Source organism: Meles meles, chromosome 7 (assembly GCF_922984935.1).
Source record: "Meles meles chromosome 7, mMelMel3.1 paternal haplotype, whole genome shotgun sequence".
NCBI lineage: Eukaryota > Metazoa > Chordata > Mammalia > Carnivora > Mustelidae > Meles > Meles meles.
Genome location: NC_060072.1, coordinates 140947881 through 140969731, shown reverse-complemented (window position 1 = coordinate 140969731; position 21851 = coordinate 140947881). Strand labels below are relative to the sequence as shown.

General features: G+C 40.5%; 1 protein-coding gene across 1 annotated transcript in view; it reads left to right on the top strand.

Annotated features, from left to right (window-relative positions):
* Positions 1 to 21851, top strand: part of CELF2 (CUGBP Elav-like family member 2) — an 829878-nt gene that overhangs the window by 192498 nt on the left and 615529 nt on the right. Inside the window, exon 2 of the mRNA XM_046013183.1 lies at positions 6884 to 6922. The gene's annotated coding sequence lies outside the window, so the exon portion shown is untranslated. The remainder of the gene's footprint in view (positions 1 to 6883; positions 6923 to 21851) is intronic.

The following is a 21851-nucleotide window of genomic DNA, read 5'->3' as shown; positions in this document are numbered from 1 at the left end:
GCAGGCAGAGAGAGAGGAGGAAGCAGGATCCCCGCCGAGCAGAGAGCCCGATGCGGGGCTCAATCCCAGAACCCCGGGACCATGACCTGAGCCGAAGGCAGAGGCTTTAACCCACTGAGCCACCCAGGCGCCCCTTTATTTTATTTTTTGAAGAATTTGAAATAGGGAAGTGACCATGATACTCCAGAAGATCACTGTTAGCTTTTGGTACAGGAAAGTTTAGGTTTTATTGCAGTGTAGCTGACATGCAATAAACTGCATGTACTCAAAATGTACAACTTGGTTTTACCACACCCTGTTACCTGTGAGATCATCACTGCGGTTAGGAGCGCACCCCAGAGTTTCCTCAGGTCTTTTTTCAATCAGTCCCTCCTGCCAAACCCAGCATCGCGCAACCCATCCTCCAGTTCGTGACCTTCATCTGCTAAGGAAGCCAAGAAAGTTGTCCCACCAGAATGCCCCGCCTTCCAGATAGATTTGACCGGTTGCTTCTTCTTGGTGCCATTTAGCTCATTCACCTGTTATGTTTCCAATAAAGTGAAAGGTGCAGTTTACAGGCCTGATAAATTGGTGTTAAGTATTTTGGGTCAAAAACAGCGTACTTATTACGTGTTGCATTAAGTCAGAGACCCTTAATACCTGGTTGATCCAATTATGTCTATCCTACTTTCTCTGAGACTAACTTTTATGTGTTGTCCTCTTATGATTCTTTGTTTTTGCTTTTAATGATTTCTTTTTTACCTAAAAGTTGCACATAAGAAGATCTGGAAACTTGAACAAGAATATTACTTGGGTTGTAGTTCATGGAGTTTTGACATTGTCTCTGTTGCAAAATATTTGTGTACCCACCCTATTCTGTCCTCTCTGTGAGGAGAGACAGCTTAGTGGTGGTTTCTAGTGGCTGTGGATGTGGGTTTGAATTGTGGCCTTCTCGCGGAAAGCAGCAGGGTCTCGGAAAATGTGCTGTTTTCTTCTCTCGGTTTACTTTCCTCACCTGCATAATTAGAGATTAACATGTCAGCCCTAGTTCCCAGAAAGATTGGTTACATAGATCGAAAGAGATAACAAGTGCGTTGTTTTGAGAGGAGTAAACTCTTAGTCCAATTAAAGTTTTTATTATGCCGATGTTCCTTTGAGATCAGGAGGACTCCTAAGTATTGTATTGCATGGGTGGAAGAAATGGAGACCCAGAGAAGACAAGGGAGTTTACAGAGTTGGGGAACAGAACGTCATCTCTTTGGCTCCCACCAGACTGCCGCGTGCAACAGAAAATGATGTGATATTATTTCCAAACTATTCGTGACACGTTCTTTCTAAAGGGGTTGTGCACATCTTGGTCCTGATCGGAAATTAGCGTTGCCTTGTTAGGAGCCAGGACTCGGACACAGGGAAGGATGACAGGTCTGTCTGTCATCTACTGTCACTCCCAAAATGCAGTATGCAGGCCACTCAGGTCAGGTTCTGCATTTCTTCAGCACAGCCCAGGCGTCACTGCTATTATTCATACCTCCTCTTTTATCTCCACAAGATAGAATTTCCTTTCCCTCTGAACCCTAGGCACTTGAACTTTCCTTAGAGATCTTACACATTTTTCATAATATTATTGCTACTTATTTAAGATTTCATTCTCTTGCAGGCAAGGACTGGGTCTCATACATGCTTTAAACATAGCACGTTCTTCCAGTGAGAGTAATAATACCCTTACTGATTGGCCAGCCCAGCTGTGAGCATTACACAAAACAGGTCACTTTACCAAACAACAGAATTCTGATTAAAACTTGACAAAAAATAAAATGGGTTGTTTATAGTTTAGCTCTTACACTTTTTTTTTTTTTTAAGATTTTATTTATTTATTTGACAGAGAGAAATCACAAGCAGGCAGAGAGGCAAGCAGAGAGAGAGGCAGGGAAGCAGGCTCCCCACTGAGTGGAGAACCTGATGTGGGGCTCGATCCCAGGACCCTGAGATCATGACCCGAGCCGAAGGCAGAGGCTTAACCCACTGAGCCACCCAGGCGCCCCGCTCTTACACTTTTAATAACTGTGAATGCCAAATTTAAATTTGGGGAATTAAACTGCAACTGTCTTTATAATTAGTCATTATTCTAAGGTCTGGATGAGCAAAATACTTAACCTTTAATTGTCTCACTTTATTAACAATATAAAATCCTTTAATATAGTCCAAAAAAAAAAAAAAAAAAAAAAGGAAGCAGACCGGTTCAGGCCAGCTGCTCGTGGTTTTATTTGACAGCTGTAAGGTAATGATGACCATTAGCAATGTATAGTCTGGGGAAAAAAATCTGCCAAGATTATTCTCTGGGGACATTAGAGTATACATTTGCATGATGTTAATAAGATGCTTTCAGAGGTTCCCATCCTTTACATCCTCCAAATTATGAGGAAGCCAAGTAAACACCATTTCTATAATGGCCAGATGAATCTTAGGGCTTGTGGACAGGACCATCGGATGCAACCTTTTCTATTGGATCATAGAATGTGAGGCCACTCAAAGGTCCTGGCCTGAGGCACATGAATTACGTGGCGACAGAAGGAACCAGCTGCCACTTTCCGAAGTTTAGAAGTAGTTCTGACATATTAGGGTTAGTGTTTTTCTAAGTTTCTTTGAGACCATCAGGAGGAGCATAACTTGGGTAGTTCTTGAAAAATGCATATCCCTGGGGCCCCAATGCAAAATACAGAATCCGTGTCTCTGGAATGGGGCCTAGGAATCAGCGTTTTCACCAAAGTGCCATCAGCTTGTGACTGTCATGCACAGTAACCTGTGAGAAGCTCCCTGGGCGTGTCCGAGCTCCACCATCAGCAAGACGTGGTGGTGCTGCCCAGGGCTTTGCTTCCCACCACCATGTTCTGTCTTTGGAAGCAGCCTTGTGTTGAGAGCTTCATATAACCCAAGTACGGCTGACTCCCACTTTAGGGGAATCCTGCTAAGCAATGAAGCAAGTTGCCATGGGGTCAATTTGATTGAGTTGTTCAGTTGGCCAGAACAAGGCACTAATCAATGAGCGTGGCCTGATTATTCGGGGCCACATGAACAATGGAATCAGATGAAGCCCAGGTGATGCAATTATCAGGAACTGACTTCTGACCGTGGATCTGAGTGACTTCAAAAAGGCAATTACTTTATAAGATGACCTGGTAGGTTTCTGTCTTCGATCTATATGTATCCCTCTGCGCCGACCACTGATAAAGGCCTGAGCAAAACTCTACTTTGACATACTTAGACTATTCAGTGCAACTAGTTACCACCAACTTTTGTAATCTTTCTGCCTTTGTTACCTATACTTTTATTATTTTATAAGAGATATTCATGTCTGCAACATCCAGCAAACTATTGATTTTTAGGTTCCTTTTAAGGGTCAGTACATTATATATGATACCTTAAGAAGTTAAATGAATACTCAAAATTTCTTTCCCGGTTACCCTATCAAAACATCCCTATTTGGGGGCTACCAGCAGATTTCTCAAATACTGAGCACTTGGCGGCTGCTAAAGAAGTCCAGTGATCTGACTATAAAAAATCCTGTGCTTTTTTCAAGACACTCTTCTCTGCATGGAAGATGATGGTGGTCTTTTTATATGACGGTATTGCCTGTGCTGTGTAGATATGGCAATGGTTGCAGAGAGTCTAGAAACTGGGAATAGATGGATCTCTGTGGACACAGGGGACCAAGTGTTGATGGGTTTAAGTCTTCCCTGTGGTCAATCAGTTTAAAATTATTTACCCAGGCACACAATATTTCCCGAAATGGGGTAGGTGCTGAAAGGGGGAAAGAAATCTCAGTTCTTGCTCATGGAGGAAGTTGTAGTTCATTTTTATGATCATATGTGACTCTCCTGTGTAGCTAAGAATTTAGTCATCTCATCTAACCTGTACAGAGGTCATTCATTCTGCTACAACTATGTCAAAGCGAGAAATCACACATTCCTTTCTAAGATGCACGTGTAAGGGGGACAGAATTTCCAAGACTCTAGCACATAACAAATAAAACAAACTAAAACCAATGTTCTAACACTAGACCATGGGAATTGTGATTTTGATCCTTGAACAACAAAGTGACTTTTTTCATGAAAAATAGGTAATAGTCCTTGAGTAATAAAACTAAGGACGGGACAGAATGGCAACAGTTTTTGAAGCTAAATACTTTCATTCCTACACTGGACCTCGTGTGTGTGGATGCCTGTGTGTGTTTATAGTAACATGCTCCCTGGGGAGTTTTTAAAACTCTTTTACCTCTTTTTAAAAAATATTGAGCTATCATAAATATAGAAGAGTATATAAAATATATATGAAAAGCTTAAAGAATGTCAATATCTATTATATATATTAACATAGTAATATGTTAATATCTACTAGTAATATGTTAGTATCTATTTAACCACCATCAGATTCTGGGATTGCTAGCATCCTCGAAACCACATGTCATGCCCACTATCCAACCCCGATAACCATTAATATGATTTTTTTCGTGATATATATGTATGTATATTTATAGACAAATTTTAAAAAATGTATATATACTACAGTTTTCAGGGGTCGCCAAGACCACCCTCGCTTCTGACACCAGCTCTAAGCTAACAGGTCCCCCAAACCAACCTCAGGTTCCATAATTTGCTGGAAGAATATAAAGAACTCACTGTATACACTGCTATACTCACAGTTATGGTTTATCACAGTAAAAGGATGGAAAAATAGCCAAGGAAAGCAGCACATGGAATGGGGTCCAGGAAGACTCCATGGGCACTGCCTTCAGTGGTCTCCTCCCCATGAAGTTGTGTGAAAAGGGTTTACTTCTCCCAGAGATGGCATGGAGCAATATGTATACAGTCTTGCCAACCACAGAAGCCCATCCAAGCCTTATTAGAACTTAGTCACATAAACATGGTTGATCATCTGCTGGGCTGACCTTCATCTCCAGCTCCTCCAGAAGTCAAGGTGATAGTCCATGATCCAAGGCCCCCATATGTGCCATAAATCATGTAAATCACATTGGCCTCCAGATAAACAATGACACTCTCATCAGGCAGGATATTCTAAAGGCTTATAAATTATCTATCAAGAGGAAAGGGCAAAGGTCAGACCTCTCTTTGAGCAAGATTAATCCTTTTCTACTCATATATGATATATATATTATGTGTGTGTGTGTGTATCTTCATTAAAAATATAGTTTGTTTCTATTTTTGAATATCATACAGATGCTTCATATAAATCATTATATTTATACTTATGTACTGTCTTTTGCTTCTTTATGTTCTATTTATTCCATACTGTGTTAATGTTCTAGATATTTTTATCAAATATAAGGAAGAGCCTTGAAGTCTTGTCAAAAGGTGAAAAGTAGATTTGATAAGTAACTAGAGTACAGCAATGAAGCCAGCCTAGAACTTTCTACACAAATGGTTAAGGACGCCATTTTCTCATGAGTCTGCCCTTCATGGTCAGCGATGAGTGATCTAGATGACCCCAGAATGAAATATAGTCATTTTTATTTTAATAAAAGCTATCACTCACCTATCTATACTGATTAGCCTTAATTATTAGGGTCAACAAAGATGAAATCAATCACATCATAAGCCAGGGGTCAATACATTTTTTTTTAAAGATTTTATTTATTTGACAGAGATCACAAGTAGGCAAAGAGGCAGGCAGAGAGAGGAAGGGAAGCAGGCTCCCCGCTGAGCAGAGAACCCAATGCCGGGCTTGATCCCAGGACCCTGAGATCATGACCTGGGCCGAAGGCAGAGGCTTTAACCCACTGAGCCACCCAGGCGCCCCCCCAATACATTTTTTTTAAAGACCAGATAGTAAATGTTTTAAATTTTGTAGACCATATCCTCTCTGTTCCAGCTACTCATCTCTGCCATTGTAGAATGAAGGCAGCCACAGACAACAGGTAAATAAAATGTGTGTGGCCATGTTCCAGTAAAACTTTATTAATGGAAACTGAACTTTGAATTTTGTATAATTTTCACATACCATGAGATACTATTTTTCTTTTGATTTTTTCAACCATTTAATAAGGTAAAACCATTTGTTGCCCATGAATCCTATAAAAACCTGCAGCAGGCTGGATTTGGCCCATGGGCTCTAGTTTGCCAATTCCTGGCCTAGGCCAATGGATTCAAGGTTTCTAGAACTAGGTTCAGGTTTTCTATTTATAATAGCATACTCCTCATTTCTCACTAATTCATCAATCTTACACCCTAACAACCACAAAAACAAAATATAACGCATCTAAAACATTTTAGAACCTAATTTGTATTGTTTGACTGAAAAATAATGATGTTACACATAGGAAATGGGTTGTAGTAAGCACTGGACCCGAACAACTAGCTAATGTTCTAGATTTTACAACATAAGAAACCAGATCAAGAAGATTCCCATAATAATCTCTGATATTAAGTCACTAGATAGAATTTCAGTGGCAGAAGGGCACTAATCTTCTTCCTGCCCCCCGATTGAATTGATACGGATCAAATAAAAGGTAAACGTCAGACAGCAAAATCCCCAAGGTAATATAGACAAACTCTAGTAACAATCTTGTCAGCACAGGTGTGACAGAAATTTGTAATCAATTAATGCAGCACCATCATTTTACTCTGAGAATTGAAGAGGTCCCCACCACTGGATTTCACTGGTGCTTTCACTTTAGGTCAGTGAGCACAATGAGCAATTTATAATGGCAAATAACACAAAATTCATCTCGCTTAACTGTTATACATTGCCTATACTGCAACTTCTTTTTAACAAAAAAAAGGAGTGTTTTTTTTTTTAAAGTATGTCACCATAAAATATCTCTATCTCTCCCAAATTCAAGAACAGAACTTAATCACTTCTTTTTTTTTTTTTTTTTTTTCATCATTAGGTCAACCGAACTAAAGAAAAGAGTGATTCAGCCAAGCAGGTAAGAGCTTCCCTCTTCTGTAGGCTTAAGAGACTGCCTGAAGACACCTGCCAAAGGTAGTGATGGTCTTTTCATCACATGAGTTTGGTTTTCTGATTTTTGCTTTTCATGCTTTCTGATAGATGAACGGTTCTGTGGTTTCTCTTTGGATTTTTCTCTTCTGGGTTTTGTTTACTATTGAGTCTGGTCCTTTGTCTCTTCGGATCCCATTTCTATCAAAGCCTGCCTGTTGTTGGATATTGACATTCTCGTATGACTAACTGATTTCACAATCCTATACCACTATTGGTTTATTTCGTCGCAAGTTGTTTTGTTTTCTTTAAACATCGGCTTCTTTTTAAAAAACATTTTGAATAAGGTTATTGGAAGGATGTTTAGAAAATCAGGCCTATGGGTATAGATTTTAGTTGTAAGCAGTCGATGATACTCCAACTCCATCACTCCTGAATTGACAAAATGGCACGCTATGCCCAATGACTGCCAGCATCACAATCATCTGTTCATACCACACAGCAAGGCTTAGGCAGAAAGAGCTCGTACCTATTTTTCCTCTTCCGTGATTTCAGGTATCAAAATAACAATAATATCCAAATTTGAAAGAATAATTAATTTTCCTTAAGTGACTTAACACAGCCGTGCTTTCTTGCCTGTAAAATACCTGGTGAAGATTTATGCGCTGTCCATTTTGCAAGACAGCCCAGAAGATACACAGAAGCTAATCAACCATTCTCAAGTCATGCTCACAGAAGAGCTATTCAGAATTCTTTTCCCTTTTCTCTTGGGTTTTTAAATATCATTTCAATTGAATACTGAGGACCACAGATTCAGAAACATTGTACTGATAAATGATTTCCATTAATAGCATTTTTATTCATTAGAGCTTTTTAATTTGTTTTGGTTTTGTTGATTTTATGCTTGTGTTTTTTAATGTTTTCAATACATTCCATTTTTCTGTTTCTTTTCAACGTTTTAATCCAATTACCAGCCCCGTAAACAAGCATTTGCTACATCTACCGTAGATGCACTGAACTGTGAATGGAAGTGATTTCTGATTACAGACGGGCTAATTTTCAAGGGACAAGAGGAACAAAATGCAGTGAACTGAATAAAAGAATAATGGAAAATACCTTGTTAGGTGACATATGGCACAGATTTAGAGCACAGATGGGAAAGGAAAAAGTTACTTAATCCTAAAATACATATGCATTACATGGATCGTAGCTGTGATGTGGATCATATATGATCTCTTGGTTATGGCAGAAAAGATATTTTACACATTTTATTGCTCAGCAGTGTTCATTAATATTAGGATTAGCCTCTCTAATTGAGAGGGTGACAAAAAACAATTTAGAGCCTGTCAAACCCTAGAGTTTTGTTAAGAGAGCCAAAGGCAAAGGCCATTAGGCACGAGTGTCTCCAGGATCTCTGAATTTTCAGTTTCTTATCCTTCTCCCTCTTTCTTGGTCTCCTTTTCCACCCCTTTTTAGGATTTCTACCTTCATGGCCCCCTACTCTTCCAAAAAAGAAAAACTTCCTGCTCCTAGAGGAATAATTAATAACGTCTTGGGGACTTATCTCTGTTATAATTTTCACATATTGCCTAACACTCATGCCTTGGAGTGAAGGGAGTAAGCACTGAGAGTGGAGAATTGGGATGGTTTAAATATGAGCCAAAGATGGGTGGACATCCTAGGGTATAACAGGACTATCACAGGTCCCCTAGCATCAAGGGGCTCTCAATACAAAGTGGGTTACTCCTCCATGAATGTGAGGGTTAACCATGATTATTTATTGGATTTGGAGTCATAACAAAGTGAGTTTGGAATGGATACAGCTGTTTCTTACCATTCTTACTAGGAATATTAATGATGGAGGGGAGGGAAAGTTCTTTAAACTGGCGGAGGGTTTAGAAAAGTAAAAATCACAAATAATGACTGCCTTGTCAAATTAGGCCACCTTCCTTCACAAGAATAGAATGTATTACTCTGAAGCTCCTAAATCAGAGAAACAAGGTGCATAGGCTCCAAAGTCTTTCAAGAAAACTAACAGGCACCTAATATTCATAGCACTGGAAGCTGCTTCACTGAGCTCTTAACCACTGTGAATTAAGATTCTTACGCAGTGATGAATTCTCTTTGGTCACAGCAAAGCCAACAAAGACAGAAGGCTAAATACAAGTGACCACCAGAGATGAAAATATCAATTTCTTAGCAGGAAAGAAGAGCTTGAAAGGATTTTCAGGACAAGTTAAATGTAGTAGTAGAAAGCAGGTAAACTCTTCATTTGCTTGGTGCATAGCATAGATTTGATGAGCCTTAGGGAACAGGGTATCCAGAGGTAGATAGACCAGTTCAGACTTTGGCCCTGCACTCCTCTTCTCAGAGACCAAAACAAACTGGATTAAACACCTGTCTTCTGATGGTTTTATGCAGTAGAGTCTGATTCTACTTAGTAATGCAGCTTAACACATTTCTTTCCGTTCTTTAGGCAAACATTAAATCATAAAACTTTGCACAGTATTTAAAAGACATTTAGCTGCCAAATGATGAATAAAATGGGTGATTTAGACACTAGAATCCAAAGCTTGATGTCACTTTTATCATCTCATTTCATTATAGACTATAAAAACGGGGCTGTAACTTATAATGACAATGACAATCACACACTATATATTCTGTAGATTCACTGCTAACTCTAACAGAACGTATTTTAGACAGGCTGTATATTCCATATACAACTGAGACACAGGGCTTTTGACTTTGGTTCCAGTGGGTTTGTATGCTGTCTCAGGGGCCAAGACCTAAAAACTTAGCTGATGTTCATTAGAATCCTGACCTGATCTGAGGCTGACATTATAGCCCAGGATGCCTACTGATGAAACAGAAGACTGTTCTGGTAATGGCTGTGAAACAGTCTATTTTTTAATAGACCACAGACATTTGCACAAATGAGGTAAAGAGAATAAACACAAGTGAGCCTTCAGTAAACAGAAACTGACATGTAGAAGGTGGATGGTCTAGCTTGGTTTTCTACATTGACTGAACTCATTGAATAATTGCTTTGCAGTTCTCTCCCTCACTGCAGAGCAAGAGGAAAGAGGCCAGTTCAGAATGGTAGTGGCAGGGCTGGGATTGGATTACCTTCTGTGGTCTTTTGCACCCACAAAAGACCCATCACTACATTTTCAGGAGCCTGCTGAATGATGTGACAGGGAATTTTATCTACAATCCCTCTATCAACATGGAGGCAATACTGTGAGAGATTGGACTTGCTGCCTTGTTGGCAATTCAGTCCTTTCAATTTGTTAATAAGGGGCGGGGGGAGTGTTTCACTTTGCATTGCGCTCTGCTATTTGCAGATCAGCTGGGAAGGAGTTGGGAGTTATCCTCACGGAAGTCTAAATCAGGTAGCTTTACCAGAAAAATTAGTTGCTAAAAACCTTAACTGTGTGTGTGTGTGTGTATGTGTGTGTGTGTTCATGCCCTCACACTCATGTATAACAAACTCTTGTTAACTCATCTCTTTCCAATCAAGCAGAGCAAATCCCACATCACGTTGTCAGGGCTGGTCCATCCGCCAGTGACAGACCCCATGATGTGTCTTTCTCATCTTGTATCCAGGACTCTGAGTCTGCCCTGATTTCACATTCTTGACCAATGCTTGAATCATGGCCATTCTACCTAAATTCCTGACCTCTAATAATTGTATACTCCTTAACCCTTGTTTCATGAACCTACATGTAGCATTCACTTCTCATCTATTTTGGTCTGGTTTTCATGGGCCTGATTTGTGCCTGAGGACCACTATTCCTTTCCTGTGCTCGGGCCCATGAAAACACCCCATGCTTAAACCCTGGGGCTCCTTTTCCATTTCAGCATTTCACAAAAGAGTCTCTCACAGAATCACTATGCATATCGGTATCGTGAGTCAGAGCTGTTTTTAATGGATGCCCATAGTCTATGCCCAAAAGGACTGCCATAGAAATACTAAAGGTTAACTTTCCTCCACCTGAGATTTACTGCTGAAATTAGCAGAGCTCATTTGAGAGATAAATTTGCTCTTTAAAAATTTATTTCCTCTGCATTCATTTTCTCTTCCTGTAAATGGGAACCTGGGATCTCATAAAACTAAATTAAAATTATCAAATACTATTGAACTAACCTAATGAAAATTTTAACCAAAAGTCATTGTAAATTAGGTATGTGCTATACTGAGAACACAAGCCTTTGTAAAGTAGATATTGTTCTTATGTAAACTCATGAATGGAGACTTTCTTGAATAAATTACTTCTTAATAACATCAGAAAGTCATTGGCTGGGTAAATATCTCCCTGGGGCATTCACTGAGATTCTGGAATTTAAATGTTCAATAGAACTTCATATTTGTCACCTTTACTAACGAGTTTTTCTTTATGAAATCATTATTACCACGAAAAGGTTAAATTTTGTGTCTTATTTCTAGAATTAATACCATTTAAAAGACCTCAAGGGATTGAAATTTGTCTTGCTGGCTTGCAACAGCTACGTAATTTCTCTTACCCTCACATCCTTACTCTCTAGTCCCCTGGCAATTCACTCCTTGAAGCAGGAGGGAAACAAGTGATCAGAAGAGCCAGCATGTCTGGAAATCTCTGCCAAAAGGGCATTTTCAAAGGACCAGACAGCAAAATCTTTCCTTCCATTCTAACTTCTGATACCGGCAACTAAAGCTTCTACAGTTGTTCTTTCTAAGCCACATATTCCCGGCAAGGGCCCCTGTGCATAGCTGCCACATTTCTGACACTCGTGAACACATTTGTCAAAACTCCCTGAGTTGTGAAAATTTGCTTTCTTATGGCCATACCAGAGTTTTTTATTGGAAGGTATTTTACCTGCATTTCTTTCATTTCCACATGGAAACAGAAGCACTAATTGTTCTGTGGGTCCTGTAACTTCAGCATGGGATTATCAAGTGACCCTATGCTACAGAACCTTGTGAGGTAGGGGATAAAATGCTTCTTTATGAACAGATCTGAACTGCTTTTCCACACAGGGAACACTGAAGCAATGCCATGATATTTCAAAGATGCCATCGCAATGGCCACACTCAGCAAGAGAAGATGCCAATAGATCATCCCTGTTCTCCTATGCTGCCCAAATCCTCTCCAGACTCTTCCTGTCTGTGGATAAGTGTATTCCCAGATTTACTGGTGACTTTATACTACAATGAATTAAACCAATAGGAAACTTGCTGCTTGTCCAGTACAGAGAAAGTCCAGGGTGCATTCCTTCCTGAGAACCAAAGTGTTCATGGCACCTGTACAAGGTTTGTAGCACCTAGCTTCCCTAACAATTGAATCAACACCTTAAGACTTATCCATGATGATATAATTGGTTGTAATAACATGAATGATATCCTTTTGGGGTGCCATAGTCTTCTATCACTTTTGCTATATATTGGGTCAAAAAAAGTATAAAATCATAACATGAAAAATTGAAACTAGTGTTTGCATATACTTCATATTACTGTGAAATGTTTTTGGACACAGAGGCTAAAGATATTAACAAAAGTTGCTCAAGGATGGTTTTATGCCAATGAATTTGCTCCTAGGCAAACACCCAAAAAAGCCATGGAAATCACCATGGCACAAGACAGATTGGCCAAAGACCTGGGATTAACAAATAACTGAGTGTTTTTCCCAACATCTGCAAAGAAACCCCTATATTCAGCCAAAGATTTTTAAACAGAAGTGAAAGCAGTTCCACATTATGCTATAGATTCAGTGAAATACATATATTATGACAAAATTATCTCATATACATACACATAACATCTTTCTACTGAATTTGAAATCTAATCCAATCAAATATGATTGGAATCAACTATGAAATCCCACAGGAAATATTACCCAGGTTGATAATAATCCAAGCACCAGACAGAGTCCCATGGCAGGAGTCAGAGTAGATAGGCTTGAGAATGAGGTTTAAATAGTGATTAGCCCTGGGGAGCAAGGGGTGTGATATACACTCACAATTACTAGGGCCTGTGGTCTCTAGTCACTACTAAAGTCTCTTTTTCTAACATTCCTCCAAATTTGGAATTGTCTCCTCTTCATTACCTTCTGAGACTATATGGATTTCCTCCATGAGAGAAGATACTCTGACCTCACACTTGAAATTTCCAGAACCTTGTAACTTTGTAACATGACTTGACTTGACTGGCTCATTACCATGTCTGAGTGGCACATGTCACCTCCAGAGTATAAGGTACTCCAGTCCGAAATTCCTTTACATCTGAGGCTTGAGTTATACAAGACAGGTATGTTTCCTGTCTTTCTATTCTGTTTTACTAAAAGTGTCTATGTGTCTTATTTAACAAGAGTTATCCATATCTATGCTAAAGTGGTACACTATGTATGATACACTGATTTGCCAAAATAAAAGTAGAACAGTAAGTCAAGAATGCTGAACTGCCCCCATCAAGTGTCCCATCAGTACGTACAGGTTGGCGATAGTTCAGGTAAAGACAGGACACCTGGAGGCAAAAAATCTCAGTTCAACCTCCGGCAAGCAGTATGTCCTTAAGAAAACTTTTGTTGTTGCTGTCTCAGTTTCTTTTTCAGAAAAAAAAATTTTTTTTCTATCTCGTAGTGTGGTTTCACAGATTGGATAATCAAATATATTTAAGATGCTTGGTATTGTGACTAGGACATGTTATTATGACACCCTGCCTTAGAACAAGGCAGAAGAAGTAGCAGTCCACCAGGAGCAAGCAACCAGTCTGGGTGTTGGAGGAAGTGGAGTGTAACAAATGATTGCAGGACTTAATAAATAGCAAGACAGGAGCACCAACAAGACCTAGGAATTACCAACATGGTAGTGGGTGTTTATAGGATGTTTCCAAAGGGATAGGGGTGTAAAGAATTAATGATAGATTACCAAAGCAGCTCTTGGATGATAGCTGTTCATTGCAAAGAAAGAGGACCACAGGACATCCACCTCATTAAGAGTGATCCAAAGCAGTGTTTAGGGCAAGGTTTAAGACCTGGGAGCTGGATACAGACCAGCTCTGTCGGCAATCCTGAGGCTGGCATAGTAACCACAGGCCCTGACATGATACCAGCCATTTCATTTCGTAGACCCTAGAAACTCATAAGACAGTAAGTCTATGGTGAAATATACTTTAACTGGAAAAAAGACTTCAGGAGAAGATTGTAAGCCAATGGAATAGATTCATGTAGCTAAGAGTGGTAGAACTGTTCCCAAAATTGGGCTACTCCTGTGATGTTATGCAAGTTAACTGACTTTTCCGCTATAAGATGTCACTAACAATGCCTAGGTCTCTCACCATATGGGAAGAGTTAAAAGAGATAAAACATGTGACAATGCTGGGGCACTTGGGTGGCACAGTCAGTTAAGTGTCCAACTCTTGGTTTCAGCTCAGGTCATGATCTCAGAGTCATGAGATAGAGCCCTGCATCAGGCTCTGTGCTCAGTGTGGAGTCTGCTTGAGATTCTCTCTCCCTCTCTCTCTCTCTCTGCCCCTCCTCCTCATGGGCACGCTCTCTCGCTCTCTCTCTCACTAAAATAATAAATCTTTTAAAAAAATACAGAAGTACTGAGCAAAATCCTTGATGCAAGGTAAATGAAACACACATAACTTTCTTTTTTCGTTTTTTTTTTTTTCCTAATCCCATGTGCCTGAAATGGAGAAACCATGTACTTTCTTAAAATGATCCATTAGTTTTCAGGATAATCATCCAAATAGCAGAGCAGCATCCTCAATAAACTGCAGGCTCGGGGCTCTTGTCCAATAATGTGCTAGAGGAAAAAACACATTTTGGGCTGAACTGTTTCCTGACTCACTACTGTTTTCTTCCTTTTCAGTTTACAGAAAAATCAGCAATGAAAGACTTCTCAAAGCCCCCATTTATTTATTATCATAAGCAAACAGCAGAAGAGACATTTTTGCACACACCAGCACGGAAGGAAGGGTTGTCTAGAGTCAGGCTTTTCAACTACACCCACATAGAGTCAACACTATTTTAACCATCATTCTTGATTACATAAGTCAGTAATGATTTCTGTCTTTGCAACTAGCCTACAATGTGGCTTTTTGTAAATACATGTAATATGGGGGTAAATTTATATATCCATTATATATATATAATATAATTATATACTAGTGAATGAATACATATACAGTATATAAGCTATGTGCATGCTATGTTATGTATGAGATGCATACTATAGTGTATATATATTATGTGCTATATACACTATGTTATATACACTATATATATATATCACCCTAGAATATATATACATATTATATATACACACTATGTACCATAGTAAATAACTACCACTACTATTACTGTTACTATAGCAAGATATATATCTTGCTATAAGATAATATGTATGGACATACATACATATATCTTAATTCTTTTCAAAATAAAATGCCTTACTGTCCTCATAGAGATTTTTTGATAAGAACTTATGTTAGAAGATGAAAAGGATCCTTTGAAAAATTAAATGTTCTCCTAATCATGCTGCGCATTTATGTGTGTATAAACATGCACGCATACATATCAAACGTACCAAGAAAATAATACATGTTCTGAAGACAAGTCCATTTAAGTTCCTTTCTGATCACGAAACTAACTATCCTGTTGAGCACCCAATCAGGACAGGAGAGGATTCCTACCAGACTTCAGGGTTTCAGTATAATTTGTCGTCTATCCATGTAAACTGCTTGCTATCATGGCTATATTATTGTTCCCTGTGAGCTAGGCAGTGTGCTAGAGATGGGAGCATCTGTGGTCAATGTGGTAAATGATTCATCTACAGCCTTTGTCCTTGTGGGAATGGCTACTTGGACACTTAGTAAATAATGGCACAAATAGAGGTATAATTTCGAATTGTCTCCGCACTGTAGTGGGTAAGAATAGAGCAAATAATGAGGAGATGAGACCTAATCATCAAGATATTCCCTGAGGAGGTAACACTTGCTCCCATGCCTGCAGGGTGATTTGTAGTCCTGTAGATAGACGGGACGGGTGGGGGATGGAGAGGAAGTGAGGGGTGAGTGTGCACCTTCCGGGCAGAGGGACGAGGGCTGATCAGATGTCCTGATGTGGAGGAAGTCGTCCCCTGAGCAGACTGGATTATATAGTTGAGGAACTGTAAGAAGAACCGTTGAGGTGGGGGGAGCTCAGGAAGAAGAAGGTGCGGGGTTACCAGAGAAGGCTGGAACCTCCAGGAACCTTGCTGACGTCCTGGAGAATTTTGATCTCTATTCTAGGAGCCATTATTAACTAACTGCTTCTGGCTCCCAACTGCAGTGACCGGATGTGAAGGATGGAATGGTGTCATCAAAATATTTTCCAGATTCCACACCCTTCTTACCTTTATCTTAGTGGAGATTGGTCTTATATTGAGAGGAGTTATATCTCAGTAGTTAAATGTTGACATTTTAATAATTCCAGGAGAAAAAAAAAAAGCCAACCTCCACCTTAAAGTGGAAGTATGGTCCCTGCTAGATATCTCAAATCCCCAAGCAGTTTTACACCTTTGGCTTAAAGACTTTACCCCTATTAAAATGCTAAAATAAAATAAAATAACACACACTCTGAGAAGTAGCACATGAACCTCATTTGTCAATTATACCTCAGTATGGACCAATCATTCACTTTCATAAGAGGTTTTTTTTTTAATTTTTATTTTTTTAAAGATTTTATTTATTTATTTGATAGACAGAGATCACAAGTAGTCAGAGAAGCAGGCAGAGAGAGAAGAGGAAGCAGATTCCCCACTGAGCAGAGAGCCGGATGTGGGGCTCGATCCCAGGACCCTGAGATCATGACCTGAGCCGAAGGCAAAGGCTTTAACCCACTGAGCCACCCAGGTACCCCCGAAGAGGTTTTATTTAAGAAGAAATAGAATAAAACCCAAATATAGGAAAATGGACCGGGGAAAATGTGTCACACCATGGAGAAGGGAAATGGAGACAAGAAGTGCCAGAGACCAAATTCAGACTACAATTCTGTAATCTGATCACTACCTTGTTTGAGAAAATTTTGCACGAGCCCTGCCTACAGAGTTCTGGCTTCACTCTTCCTTCTGTTGTATCTCAACTCAAGGATGCAATCTTGACGTGCCCCTTTCTCCCCCCGGGTAAACGACAACCATGATGCCAGAACTGAGTTTATAAATGGCACTCAGATATAACAACTCCTAAATGCTCAGAGTAGCGTTTGCAGGTTTCCTGGACTAGAAAACTTCAGACTCCAGGTCTGAAGCCCCAGCCGGAGAGGAGGCAGGCAGCCTGCAGGGAAACATGCCAGAGGAGGGATGCGGAGCCCTCTGCCACTGCAGAGACTAATGGCTGTTTCCCAACCTGCTCTGAAGGATTAGACAGATAAAACCCAAACACAGAAAAGGATGCAAATGTCCCCAGGAACTGGGGCGAGTATTGAGCCTCCGCTCCAAATGTCAATTACTGGAAGTCTCCAGAGCCTGGTTAAAAATAGATATGCAGGTTTCTTTGTTCATATGTCAGAAAGGGTCATGCCATCAAATCAGATTCCCATCACCCTCTTTTCACCCAATAGCTGAGTTGTCAACCATTTGCAACTGTAAATCTCCGTTACGGTGCTGCCACGGGGTCCAAATTAGCATGTGCCCTTTCAATTATATCCAAATATCATGGTCTCCAGGTTTTCGCAGGATGTGCATGATGTGGAGATGCACGTAGACATCATATGTGTAAACATTGCTATAACGAGGCTGTTCCCCCCAACCCCCAAACAGCCTCTGTGTGTTTGTGCAAAGAGAGAGTGGGAGTAGGGGTGAGGAGACATCCTTGAGAGCAGATCTTTAGAAAGCCCCTCACAGGGCAGTTTCCCCCTTCTCCAGACTTAGGTGAATCCCTAGCTACCCACCTTCGCCCAAGAAATACTGTACAAATGAATTAGATTTAGTCTGAATGACTCGTGAACTTCTCCTGCTAAAAGTACTTAAATTTGCAGTCAACTCCAAATTAGACTCGGTAATTGAAGGAGCCGCTGTACAGATATTCCCAAATAACAGACAATCTAAAAGTCATTTTGACTTGATTCTGGTATGCAATGTTTGATTTTTGAGGGGAACAGCAGCTTTGCTTGTCTAATTAGTTTTGGCTTAAGCCAGTATTAAACTTGTACTCTATTCCCTGAGCCTTGAAACAAAAAGATATAGAACAGGAAGGAGAGGCCCTCAAAAATGTAAATTTCACCAGGAAAAAGGGAAATATGCATCACAAAATGAACAATTTACAAATTCTCGATAAATCTGGGCTTACTTTTAGAGAGAGGAATGCTGGTGGTATGCTTAACTTCTTGTCCTTGCTAAAATTTTCCTTTTCATTTGACTCACTCCTTGCTGTGTCTCCCACCTGTGAGTCTTTGGAATTCAACCTTGCTGAGGAGCCCCAAACTCACCAACCCAAAAGAGTCACTATAGCTGTGCCCGTGTTTGGGACTTCTCAGCCAGGTTGATCACATCTCTACAATGGTTCCTTCCAAAGAGAAGCAAGCATTTCAAGAACTAGTCCTCTCTCTAAAAAACTACTGCAGACCTGTTTTTGGTGATGAACATAATTTGTTAGAGCTTAGGTATACCCATCTTTCATTATAAGTGATTTTATTCCCTTGGCTCTTTTCTCGTGTTAAGTTTTCTTCTCTCAAATAGGTACACAGTAGCTATCCTACAAAACTGACTCCATTTCCATCAGTTTCTGGTGTCTACCCGAAGGGCCCTTCTGTTCTTCCTGGGAGCTCTCAGCAATTCTGTCTCCTGGGAGCCCAGTCTAATTTTTCTCCGAACCTACAGGCCTTGTGAAGCGATGCCTTTTGCCTCCCCTGCCCTTGCCCTCCGGGTCCCTTTGAATAACAACTGACACGTTTACAGTTCTTGCCACATCCTGAGAACTGTTCTGAACCCTTTGTATGTATCAACCCATTTCATCGCAGCTCTATAGATGACGGTTTCAGTGTCTGCATTTTACAGCTGAGGAAACCTGAGTAGAGGGTCGTTAAGTAAATTTCAGTTAGTATACTGAACAGCTGGGAAGTGATGGGCTAAGAATTCAAACCTGGCACACTGATGCCGGCACTTGCTTCTATGCTATTCTTCCAGCTGACAGCCAGCATGCCGCTCCCCTACCCTGAAATCTACATGTATCCTCATTGCTGTGGCCCTAATAAGGACACAGAATAGAACACTGAGGACAAAGACAAAGCTCTCCGTGGGTCCTCTCAGTACGTAGGGGCTTTCAATCATCAGTTGAGGCAAGAAGTCTGCACACGGGGAATGGTGTCCTTAAATTGCTCCCTGGGTGGTTCAGTGGACAGCCAGAGTTGAGAACCGTTCATCAAGATCAATGGAAAGGAGAAGAGAAGGATGTAGCGCTAAATGATGGGTCATAAAAGTCAAGGTGTGTTAGGTTTTGAATCCCAATATTACCCTGGGGTCTGGGTCTTACTCTGCACGTAAAAGTGTGTCACCCTTTCTCAGACAAGGGAGAATAGCGTGTAATTAAGTTGGATCTCCCTCTTTGTTGAAAGAAAAATCATAAAACCGTAATCAATACAGCAGTGTAGTAGACTAGGAGGTTGGGCAAGAGAATGGATATGAGGTCTCTTCTGCCTCAGAAGATCTGTGATCGCAGAGAAAAAATATTATAGCAACACTAAATGGCAACCATAAGATGGATGAAAATATCTTTTTACCTCTGTGCCTCACTTTGCATTTACAGAACTCCGTGGTTCTCACATCGGTACTTTGTAAGCCAGATAATTATTTGAAACCCCTGCAGTCCCAGAGCTATCTCTCAGCAGAAACTTAGTATCTGAGTTCTATAGTGAGACTTCGGATCACCAAGATTTCATCATCTTTATGAAACAAGCGACAATACATTTACTGATATACAGGACAGTTTCATCATAAACTGTTAAGTCTGAACTACTATTGTCAAAACAAATGGATAAAGCATATTGTGTGCTTTACTTTCCCTGAATTTTTTTAATTTTATTTATTTATTTGACAGAGAGAGATCACAAGTAGGCAGAGAGGCAGGCAGAGAGAGAGAGAGAGAGGAAGAAGCAGACTCCCTGCTGAGCAGAGAGCCCAATGCGGGGCTTGATCCCAGGATGCTGGGATCATAACCTGAGCTGAAGGCAGAGGCTTTAACCCACTGAGCCACCCAGGCACCCCGATTTTTTTTTTCTGTCTGTTTGCATACCCACTCATCTGCAGAATTCGGTAATTCACAATGGGGCTTTCTGTCATTAGTGTGAATTAGTAAGTTTCTACTGTATTGTAGAAATCAAATTGAAGTCCTCAGGAGGTTGAAATGCTCAAAATTATCTAAATGATTTTCATTATAGTAGCTCAGATTTGTATTAAACATGTTATTACTTTTCAGAAATAATGAACAATAATATAGTAATTAATAATCAAATATACGTCAAGGGGTACTTTATTTCAAACTACCAGATTAAAAGGCTGATCATCAGCTAGGGCAGTGGAGGTAGGCTCTGGTTTCTCTATGAGACATTTTTGCTGGAAAGTTTGGGTTTAGTTAACTCTCAGGCAGGCACACTGTTTTCTCCTTCGTCTTGCTGTTTGTCTACTCTGATGACCAGTGCATCCTGCCGGCTGGTTCCCAGCATAGGCTCATAACTGTAGAAGTAGAAGTTTTAATGCTGTTTGTATATTTAATGGTAATAAAGAGTACCAGCAGTCCCATTGAAATGCCACCCAGCCCAGCCCAGCAGAGATGAATAAGCTTAAGAATTTTTTTCTCTTCTATTTCCCCAACCCCACCTCCCCCACTCCAGCCCTACTTCCCTCCAAATTCTTCCACAAATGAACATCAAGTCACAGAACACATCTGTGAAGCTCTCAAACCATGTGAATGTGTAAGAACCATTTTCTCCTTTCTCCTATGACTCAGAGATCCCTGAACTCACTGTGGTACAGAAGTCTGCCTCCTTCCCTCTAAGAAACTGGAAAAACTCATAGCAAGCCTGTTCCTTAGCAATGGGGAAACCCTCAGAAGCATTTTTGTTTAAAACATTTAATTCTGGGGCGCCTGAGTGGCTCTGTGGGTTAAAGCCTCTGCCTTCGGCTCAGGTCATGATCCCAGGGTCCTGGGATCGAGCCCCACGTCAGGCTCTCTGCTCAGCAGGGAGCCTGCTTCCTCCTCTCTCTCTCTCAGCCTCTCTGCCTGCTTGTGATCTCTGCCTGTCAAATAAATAAATTAAAAAAAAAAACATTTAATTCCTGCTATGTAATGAAAGGCTGTGTTTCTGTGTCAAGGTGTGGCTGAGGGAGTAATGGTACATGTAAGGTCAAGAAACTCTTCCTGAGGGGTGCCCAGGTGGCTCAGTGGGTTAAGCCTCTGCCTTCGGCTCAGGTCATGATCTCAGGGTCCTGGGATCGAGCCCTGCATTGGGCTCTCTGCTCGGAGGGGAGCCTCCTCCCCCCCACCCTCCGCCTGCCTCTCTGCCTACTTGTGATCTCTCTCTGTGTCAAATAAATAAATAAAATCTTTAAAAAAAGAAAGAAAGAAAGAAACTCTTCCTGAAATTATATGCAAAAATCTAAAGCAGAGCCTCAAACCTCTCACTTGTACTTAGAAGATCAGAAAAGAGTTTGTGTTCATATTTCCCCCAAAAACCTTCTTAGGTTTCCCCTGTCACTCCCCTGCTGAAATCAACTGTTTCAAATTTCTTTAATTTGCCAATTACTCCAAGTGTTCTCTCAGGCTGGAATAGTCCTCTTTCCTCTATCCCTCCCCACCCATCCCTGGCTAGTTCAGCCTCATGTTTTGGGTTTCAGACTAGATAACTCTTCCTCCAAGAAGAAAAGCCAGGGCTGGAGTCCCTTCAATGCGCAATTTTCCT